Raw genomic sequence first — 9695 nt, forward strand, 5'->3', positions numbered from 1 at the left:
GGGAATCAATTTCACTACCTTCCACAGATACCAAAATCCACAGATGCTCAAGTCCTAATATAAAATGGTGCAGTATTTGCATATAACCTAAGTATAACTTCTAGTATAGTTTAAATCATCTCTAGACTACTTATGCAATCATGTGTCAGATAATACATTTCAGTCCATGCCAGAATGTATATAGGATGATGGTCCTATAAGATTATAATGGAGCTGCCCTATACGGGTGTACCATTGCTAAAAATTGATATTTAAGGCCGGGCGCGGTGGCTCAAGCCTGTAATCCCAGCACTTTGGGAGGCCGAGACGGGCGGATCACGAGGTCAGGAGTTCGAGACCATCCTGGCGAACACGGTGAAACCCCGTCTCTACTAAAAAAATACAAAAACTAGCCGGGCGAGGTGGCTGGCGCCTGTAGTCCCAGCTACTTGGGAGGCTGAGGCAGGAGAATGGCATAAACCCGGGAGGCGGAGCTTGCAGTGAGCTGAGATCCGGCCACCGCACTCCAGCCTGGGCAACAGAGCCAGACTCCCTTTCAAAAAAAAAAAAATTGATATTTAAAAAGAGGTGGAGTCTTTTTATGTCATCCAGACTAGTTCTAGAACTCCTGGGCTCAAGTGATCCTCCTAACCTGGCCTCCCATAGTACTGGGATTATAGGCATGAACCACCACAAATGGCCAGGTGTACCAGTTTTTATTGTTTATACTGTATTTTTATGATACTTTTGTGCTTAGATACACAAATAACCACTATTGTGTTACAGTTTTCTACAGTTCTCAGTATGGTAACATGCTGCAGAGGTTTGGAGTCCAGGAGCCATCAGCTCTACCATTCAGCCCAGGTGTGTGTCTGGCTGTACTCTCTGGAGGAAGCTAAGGAGAAATGACCTAACGGCAGAGGGTTAGTCCGAGGTGGGATCCTGGGGCAGGCATGAGAAGTTGGGCAAAAACAGGTGAAATCTGAATAAATTTCACCATATTAATATAATTACTGCATTAACCTGAGAGTTCAAACTATCATGTAGTTAAAAGGATTGCACCCATGTTGAGTTTCTTAATTTTTTGAAAGAGACAAGGTATCTCTCTGTCACCCAGGCTGGAGTGCAGTGGTGTGATCATAGCTCACTGCTTCCTGGAACTTTTGGGATCAAGCAGTCTTCCCACTCATCCTCCTGACTAGGTGGGACTATAGGCACATGCCACCATGCCTAGCTAATTTCTTTTACTTTTCTCTAGAGAAAGGGTCTACCCATATTACCAAGGCTAGTCTCAAACTCCTGGGTTTAAGCAAACCTGAGCCTCCCACCTCTACCTCTCAAATTGCTGGGATTACAAGTGTAAGCCACCACACCTGGCCTAAATTTCTTAGTTTTGACAAATGTGCCATGGTAATGCAAAATGTCATTATTAGGGGCAGCTGGATGGAAGGTGTATATCTAAAATCATTTCAAAAGAAAACATTTGTTTTAAAACAGGAAAGTGGTTATACTTCCGTGAGTGTAAAGTACAAAAGGCAGGCTCACAATGCTGTCGGAATTCAGAACACTGGTTTCAGGGCTGGGGCACTGGGAGGGGCTGGGCATGGTTGGCTTTGTGATCTGGGGGCTGGTGTGTTCTATTTGTGAATGACTTTTTAGCTGCACACTTACATGCAGTGGTGTAAGTCATATCTTAATATATTTTCATAAGTTTAACAAAAAATAAAATGAGGATGGGAAGCTTGTTTGGGTGTTTGGGTTGTGGGGCCTCAGGTGCTTGTCCAGCCATTAGCCCTGGCCCAGATGGTTCTAGAAGCCTGGAAGGACTTGAGAACATTCCAAGTAGAGGTGGCAGAGCCAAGGCGGAGCACACTGCTGCACGTCCCTAGCTGTAAATGAGGTGTCCTGGTCAGAAGCAGTGCTGTGTGCACTGTAGGGCAAGCCGGTCCATGTCCACCTTGTGGGTCAGTGCAGTGAAAGCCAATCTCAGCCCCTGCTGTGGCTGTAGCAGCAGCTGCAAGGCTTCAGGATCTCACCCAGCTTCTGCGAGGGGAATTGTGATAGTGGCAGAGCTCCACAGTGCCAGGGTCCCCTGCATGGTCATGCTGACTGCAGCTGAGAGCCCACCACACCCCTGGTGCCCCTCTCTTCCCAGGGCTGGGGTCTAGGCCAGGCCCTCTTGGTCTGGGAATTGTGGCCTGGGAGGGGGCCTCTGTCCCACAGTTTGGGATAGAGGCCCCAGGACATGTTGCTGACTGACTGGAGCTGCGGGGATGAAATGCTCACCTTTCTCTCTCATGGCCTTGATGAGATCAGCTTCCACATTGAACAGGATTTTCCAAGGTGTCTAGGGCTGTGGGGCAGCTGGTGGGATGCCACCCTGGCTCCTTCCAGGCATGCCCATCACTGGCCACCAACAGGGCCAGATGCAGGTGCCCATGTTGCAGCTGGGGTATCTCCTGACCTCTCTCTTAGTCCTAATGGGTCTGGGCAGGGCCTGGTGTCAGGGTCCCCATGGGCTTCCTGGGCTAGACCTGTCCCAGTGACAGCCCTAGCAAGCGGAGACGACAAAAAAAATCAGCTCATATGGTCCAGCTCTGAGGTCTTGGAAGAAGTTGCTACCAGTATGAGGGTAGGAGGTCAGTTTCCTTCAAGATCCAGAGAGCATGTCAGCCATCCTTGGGGTCAGGAAAGGAGCCCAGCCTCTCCACCAGTATGACAGGCCTGCAGTAGGATGGGGCTGGAGCTGGCCATGTGGATCACTTGGGCCAAATGAGGGGAAAAGGAAGACCATGGGGCAGAGGAGGAGCATGGGGGCAGCTGATGGCCTAAGGATAAGGCACTTGAGAGAAGGAGTCTGTATTAGTTTGTTTTCACACTGCCACAGAGAAGTGCCTGAGACTGGGTAGTTTATAAAGGAAAGAGGTTTCCTTGACTCACAGGTCAGGAAACTTACAATCATGGCAGAAGGTGAAGAGGAAGCAGGCACCTTCTTCACAAGGTGGCAGGAGGGAGTGAGTGGAAAATGAGGAAGTGCCACACTTTAAAACCATCAGCTCTCCTGAGAACTCATTCACTATCGGGGGACGGCATGAGGGAAACTGCCTCCAAATCCAATCACCTCCCCCCAGGTTCCTCCCTTGACACATCAGGATGGCAATTCAAGATGGGATTTGGATGGGGACACAGAGCCAAACCTATCAGGGTCTCAGTCTGTCTTAAAGCTCCCCTGGGGCTGGGCTGAGTGCAGATCTGCTGGCCCTGCTCTACAGCACGTGGGGGATCTACCTGTATGCCACCGTCTGTTGCTTCCTGGTGGTGGTGGCCTGCTTCCTCAAGAGGAGGGCAGATCGGCTCCTGCCAGCCCCCCACAGGATCTTGTGGAGCCCTGGCCATCCTTCCAGGATGAGGATATGAAACCGGGCTCCTTGCCCTTCTTGCTGCTTGAGTAGCAAACCTCGGGTCATCTGTAGGTCTCGTCACTGCCCCTGCTTCTAAATGGAGAGTGTTTTGCCAAACCTTCCTGGGAGAGGCCCTTTATTTGTTCTAGGTTGATAAAGCCAGGTTAAGACATCTTGACAAGCAGACAAGAGTGGCACCCAGGAAGGGTGGGAGTAGGGTGCTGGCCTTTGGACTTGCCTGGAGCTGGGGATTACCAGAAAGCAGGGATGTCAGGGCTAAAGTCGGGAGAAGGTGGTTATGCTGGGTGTGTGTGGCTGGCTTGGGTCAGGGCATAAGTGAGAGCTAAGGTTTGTCAGCATGCAGCAGGGGCAGCTGACACCTGGCCTAGAGGCTGCAGAGTCCAGGGGTTGCTTTTAGTTCCTGGATCCAGGAGGAATTCTGGAGCCTGAGTCTGCCTAGGGGTGGAGGTGGTGGGAGGCAGGGGGAGGGGCAGGAGAGGAGGCTTTGCATGGCAGGGTGACGGACAGGAAGCCGGCCAGGGACCAGTTTGCAGTGGTTGCTGCCATCCCCACCTCTACCCCCAAACCGACCCCTATCCCCACCCTGGTGCAGGGTCGGGCCTCAGCTTTTGTCCTTTGCTTTGACCTCAGCAGATCACAAGATGGAAGTCACAATCACAAGTGGAAGCACCCGTGGGTGCGCCACTTGAGTCAGTGGTGACCTATAGTTTCTGCTCCCTAGAGTGTCGGTGCCCACCAGGAGAGCATGGAAAGGTCCACACCCCTGACCTTGAGGCCACTGAGAGATGGGGGACCAAGGTCCTGCTGCCCTGCGTGTACACTGAAAGGTGGCCTAGGAGTCCTGCCTGAATAGTGGCAGGGAGGGAGAGGAGGAGGGAGAGAGAAGTGGAGAAGAAGGAGAGAGAAAGAGAGATGGGGAAAAGGGAGTGAGATAGAGAGAGGGGAAGAGAGACAGGGAGAGAGACAGAGGAGGCTGAGAGGAAGAGGAGGGAGAGCAATAGGAAGAGAGACATAAAAGGCAGAGAGAGACAGGGAGAGAGGTGCATGAATAGGAGACAGGGTCACTCTTGATCCCATTTCCCAGTGAAAACTGTAGGTCACCGTCGCCTAACCACACATACAAGGAAGTCTTCTGCCTGCTGCTTGCAGTTCCAGAGAACTCCTTCTGGAGAGTAAAACCTTTGACTGCTGCCCTTCCTCAATGGATTTTGGTTGTGTTTTCTGGTGAACAGTGATGTCTCGCCTATCACCTTCCTGGGCTCAAGGATCCACCAAAAGCTGACACGTCTTTGGGGGAGGCTCTGCACTGCCTTCATGTCACTAGATTCCTCAGGAAGCTTGTGAACTTGGCTTGGGCACTAAGCAGCTGGGTATACTGGGCTGGGGCTCTGCTTCTCTCTTTCACTAAGAGGGAGAGCCAAGAAAGAGCTGGAAACATGGTCTACAGAGAAAGCACTTGTGCCAACACTGGGAGAACAAGGGGTCTGAGTTGTCATTTCTCTTAAAAATACTCATTCCCTCCCGTGCCACCTTTGTGAGGGCATGAGGCACAGCATGTGTGTATGTGTGCATGCTGGTATGTGTATGTACGTGTGTGTGTCTGTGAGTGTGCACGTGTGTGCGCGCACACTGGTGTATGTATGTGTGTGTGTCTGTGTGTGTGTGTGTGTGTGTACGCTGGTATGTGTATGTATGTGCATGTGTCTGTGAGTGTGCACGTGTGTGTGCGCGCACACTGGTATGTGTATGTATGTGTGTGTGTGTCTGTGAGTGCGTGTGTGTGCATGCTGGTATGTGTATGTGTGTGCATGTGTCTGTGAGTGTGCGTGTGTGTGTTGCAGGGGTTTACAATGGATGGAATATGGGAGGGCAGCTCCAGATCAAAGCTACACATCTCTCTGACAGAGTGATTAACATTTCCGGGACCAGAGCAAGAGTGTTTTCATTTGTATCCATTTTTATTGGCGTTGAAACCCATATTTTTGGTAGCAGGTAAATCTTAAGTTGCTTAACTATTCTTAGAAACATTTGCACCGGCGTTTACTCCAAACTTTTTGGCATCAGAGACCAGTTTTGTGGAAGACAACTTCTCCACAGACCCAGGAGAAGGGGAAGGGATGATTTGAGAATGATCCAAGCCCATTACATTTATTGTGCACTTTATTTCTATTGTCATTACATTGTGATATATAATGAAGTAATTATACAACTCATCATGATGGAGAATAAGTGGGAGCCCTGAGCTTGTTGTCCTGCACCTAGATGGTCCCATCTAGGGGTGATGGGAGACATTGACAGATCAAAGCTACACATCTCACTGATAGAATGATTGAGGTTTCTGGGACCACAGCAAGAGAGTGTTTTCATTTGCATCCATTTTTATTAGTGTTGAAACCCATATTTTTAGTAGCATGTAAATCTTAAGTTGTATGTAAATCTTAAGTAGCATGTAAATCCCTCGCATGTACAGTTCACAGTAGGGTTTTTGCTCCTATGAGAATCTAATGCTACCGCTGATCTAACAGGAGGCAGGGCTCAGGTGGTAATGCAAGGGATGAGGAGGAGCTGTTTCTACAGCTGAAGCTTTGCTCTCTGGCTGCTGTTCAACTCCTGCTATGCAGCCTGGTTCCTAACAGGTGGGGACCCCGATTTACCCAGTAAGATAAATACATTATTATGGAAATTGAAATTATTCACCCTGCACCACCCAAAATTACCTTGCATACCTACATCCACCGAAGGGTCCCGTAGCACACTTTGGGAGCTGTAGACAGTAAGCCTGGAGCTCCATTGTGCACTCCATCTTTTCACCATCCGTGGGCTACCAGGCTGCGTTAGTTTGCTAGGGCTGTCTTACAGACTGGCCACAGACTGCGCACCTTCAACAACAGAATCTTACTGTCTCATAGTACTGGAGGCCAAGAGTCCAATATCAAGTTGTCAGCAGGTGGGTTCCTTCTGAGGGTGGAGCAGGAAGGCTCTGTTCCAGGCCTGTCTCCTGAGATGTGGGTGGCTGTCTTCTCCCTGTGACTCTTCATTAAGGGTGATTCTGGTGAGGGCTCAGAGGAGAAGAGCTGGATAGAATGTTTGTAGAATATGGAGGGGGCCAGGCATGTTGGCTTATGCCTGGAATCTTAACACTTTGCGAGGCTGAGGCAGAAGGATTGCTTGAGGCCAAGAGTTCAAGAGCAACCTGCCCAAGATAGGGAGATCCAGTCTCTAAAAAAATAAAACAAAACAAAATAAAATAAAAGAATATGGAAGGGAAAGGTCATTCTGATAAGTCTCAGATGGAAATGAAGAACATGCTATTGGAAACTGGAGGAAAGGTGACATTTGTCGCAAAGTGACAAAGAACTTGGCTGCATTGTGTTCATGTCCAAGTGTTTTCTAGAAGGCAGAACTTATGAATAATGAGATTGAGATTTGCTAGAAGAAATACCTAAGCAAAGTATTAAAGGAGCAGCTTGATTCTCTTGAATATGTATAGGAAAATGAAAGAAAAGAGGAATGATTTAGAGACAGAAGTTATCATCAAAAGGGAAGAGAATTTAAAGATTTGGGAAATCTTTAGCCTTCTCAGCCTGTCCATATTTTAACAAATAAAGTGTGGGAGAGAACACAAAGGTTGTGGATCAGGATCCATGGATCAGGGCTGTGCTTTTCACCAGGACAATGAAAGAGCAACCCGGAAGGCATTTTGTAGATTGCTTGGGATGCACTCTCATCATAGGCCCATGTTGCCAGAGCATTGAGGGCAGTACAGTTTTCAAGGAAGGCCCTAGTGTGCCCTGGGGATCTTGGGGCTTGCTTCCCAGCAATCCCTGAAGTCACTGGTCCCCACATTCTGGTGTGGCACCCCTTGGTTGCTCCAAGTGTTGCTCAGTGGGCCCTGGTGCAGTGGGGGACATGATGTCACCCCTCCAGGGTGAGATTGAAATTTGCTAGAAGAAATACCTGTGCCAGGCAGAAAACCCTTTAGCAGCATCTACATGGTGCTAATTCTGCAGGTGTGCAGATTTTGCTTTTCTTTTACAGAAATTGTGGAGGCAATGAAGAAGTTAGCAGAGATGGATGTGTAGCTGACAGTTGAAGAACCTCCTATCTGTTGATATAAGAATGTGATTGGAGCTAGAAGAGCCTCTTAGAGAATACTCAGCAGCATTGAACAAAAGGAAACAAACAAGGAAGGAGGAGAAAAGCTAAAAATGGTTCGGGAATATCGGCAAATGGTGAGATTGTTGTACAATAGTCCCCCTTTATCCACAATGTGAGCTACCTATGGTACAGTAAAATAAGATATTTTGAGAGAAAAAGAGACTACATTCATATAACTTTTATTACAGTATGCTATAATTATTCTGTTATTTATCTTTTACTGAGCCTAGTTTATAAATTCAACTTTACCATGGGTATGCAAGCATAGGACAAAACATAGTATATATGGGGTTTAGTATTATTCATGGTTTCAGCACAGGCACTGGGGGATCTCCAAATGGATCCCTCTTGGATAAGGGGAACTGTTGTACTTTTAGGAAAAAGGATGAGCATTTTTTAAAAAAAAATATGTTGAGTTAATTTGTCCCATTCCTCTTTTTATTGAAAGACTCAGCTTTTATATCCAATGTTGTAGCTTTGAATCTTTGGGTTTTATACAACAGAAGTTATTTTGGGGAGGGGAGTAGTTGTTACCTGAATATGTCCTAATTTTACCTTTTATTTTATAGTTTTAGAAAGTGTCTCCAAGGAAAGGGAGGCTTACTTCTTTTGAGTGTCTGGCTTAAGTCACAGGCTTGTATCTGTCAGTAATTTGGCCATAGTCATTGGCATTTTAGGTCGCAGCCTAGTGCACACATGATTATATATGTAGTATGCATTTTATATCTTAGTAGATTTTTGCCTTTTGCTCACATTGATTAGGCTACAGAATATTTTAAAGCAGAGGCGAAGAACTTTTTCTCCTGGAAGCTGCCAAGGGTGGTATTCAATTTTGAGCACTGCACAACCAGAAAACAAATTTAATTTTGTTTTCTTCTGTTAACAAAAACTCTTCAATGACTACCAGAAATGATGATTCATTGCAATTTAACAAGTATTTGTGTTCCTCTTGTGTGCCACATGGTTTACCTAGGTACTGTGAGTGCAAAGATGAAACAGAGATGATTACTATTCTTATGGAGGCTCAGTCTAGTTATTGTTTTTAAACAGAATAGAGCATATCAGAGTGGGACACTGTAAGGGAAAGAATAATTTCATAAAGTTATTTCACATACTGTGTGTATATATACATACACAAAATGTTTTTTATTGTAGATCTTGTTCAAAAAAGTTTGATAGCCATTACTGTAGTGCAGCAGTTTTCAATTGAGGTGAGTTTGTCCTTCAGAGGACATTTGACAATGTCTAGAGATATTTTTGATTGTCACAGCTTGGAGGGCACTGCTGGGATCTAGTGGGGTGGAGAGTAGGATGCTGCTGACCTTTCTATTATGCACAGGACAGTCCCCACAGCAAAGAGTAATTCTGCCCAAACTGTCAATAGTGCTGCTGTTGAGAAACTGATTCTAGTGAAAGAGACAGGAACGTAAACACATGAAAGAGAATAGGGAAGGGAATTAGAGGGAAGGTGGAAAGTGAGCTTGGTAGGGAGAGGGAAAGTGGGGGAACCACAGTTACTGACTCACCAGCTCTACTGGGCACTGTCCTGAGTGGTGAAATAATTTTATCATATGTATTTGTGCAAAGTATTATATGAAATATTTAAAATGGCACTGGAAGGGGTAGGTATTATCCCAACCTATGAATGCACAAACTGGGGTTAGGAGTGTTTAAGTAACATACCTGAGGTCACTCAGAAAGTTATGAGCTGGGGCCGGGCATGGTGGCTCATGGCTGTAATCCCAGCATCTGGGGAGATGGAGGCAGGAGGATCGCTTGAGCCCAGTAGTGGGCAAAAAAGTGAGACCCTGTCTTTAAAAATAAAATAAAATCATAAGCTGGGATTGATGCACTATTACTCTGAAATACATTGGGTCAAATAATTTGGATGATCAATGGACAAGTTTTGTGTCCCAGAGGAATGAGGAAGTGAGAAAGTTGAAAGTGCTGAAGAAAGAACTCCATAAGCTACATTGTGGGACTTGGGCTAGCTAGGAAAGGGAAGCAGGAAGCAAGGAGAGCAACTGATAAATTGGGGAAGATGTGAAAAGCTCAAGCATCTGGGTGTCTTAGATGAGATACATGCATTAAAAAAAAAGAAAGAAAAGTTAAAAAAAAAAAAAAAAAAAAAAAAAA

This window comes from Rhinopithecus bieti, unplaced genomic scaffold (genome assembly GCF_001698545.2).
Source record: "Rhinopithecus bieti isolate Rb0 unplaced genomic scaffold, ASM169854v2 scaffold_3878, whole genome shotgun sequence".
NCBI classification, from domain to species: Eukaryota; Metazoa; Chordata; class Mammalia; order Primates; family Cercopithecidae; genus Rhinopithecus; species Rhinopithecus bieti.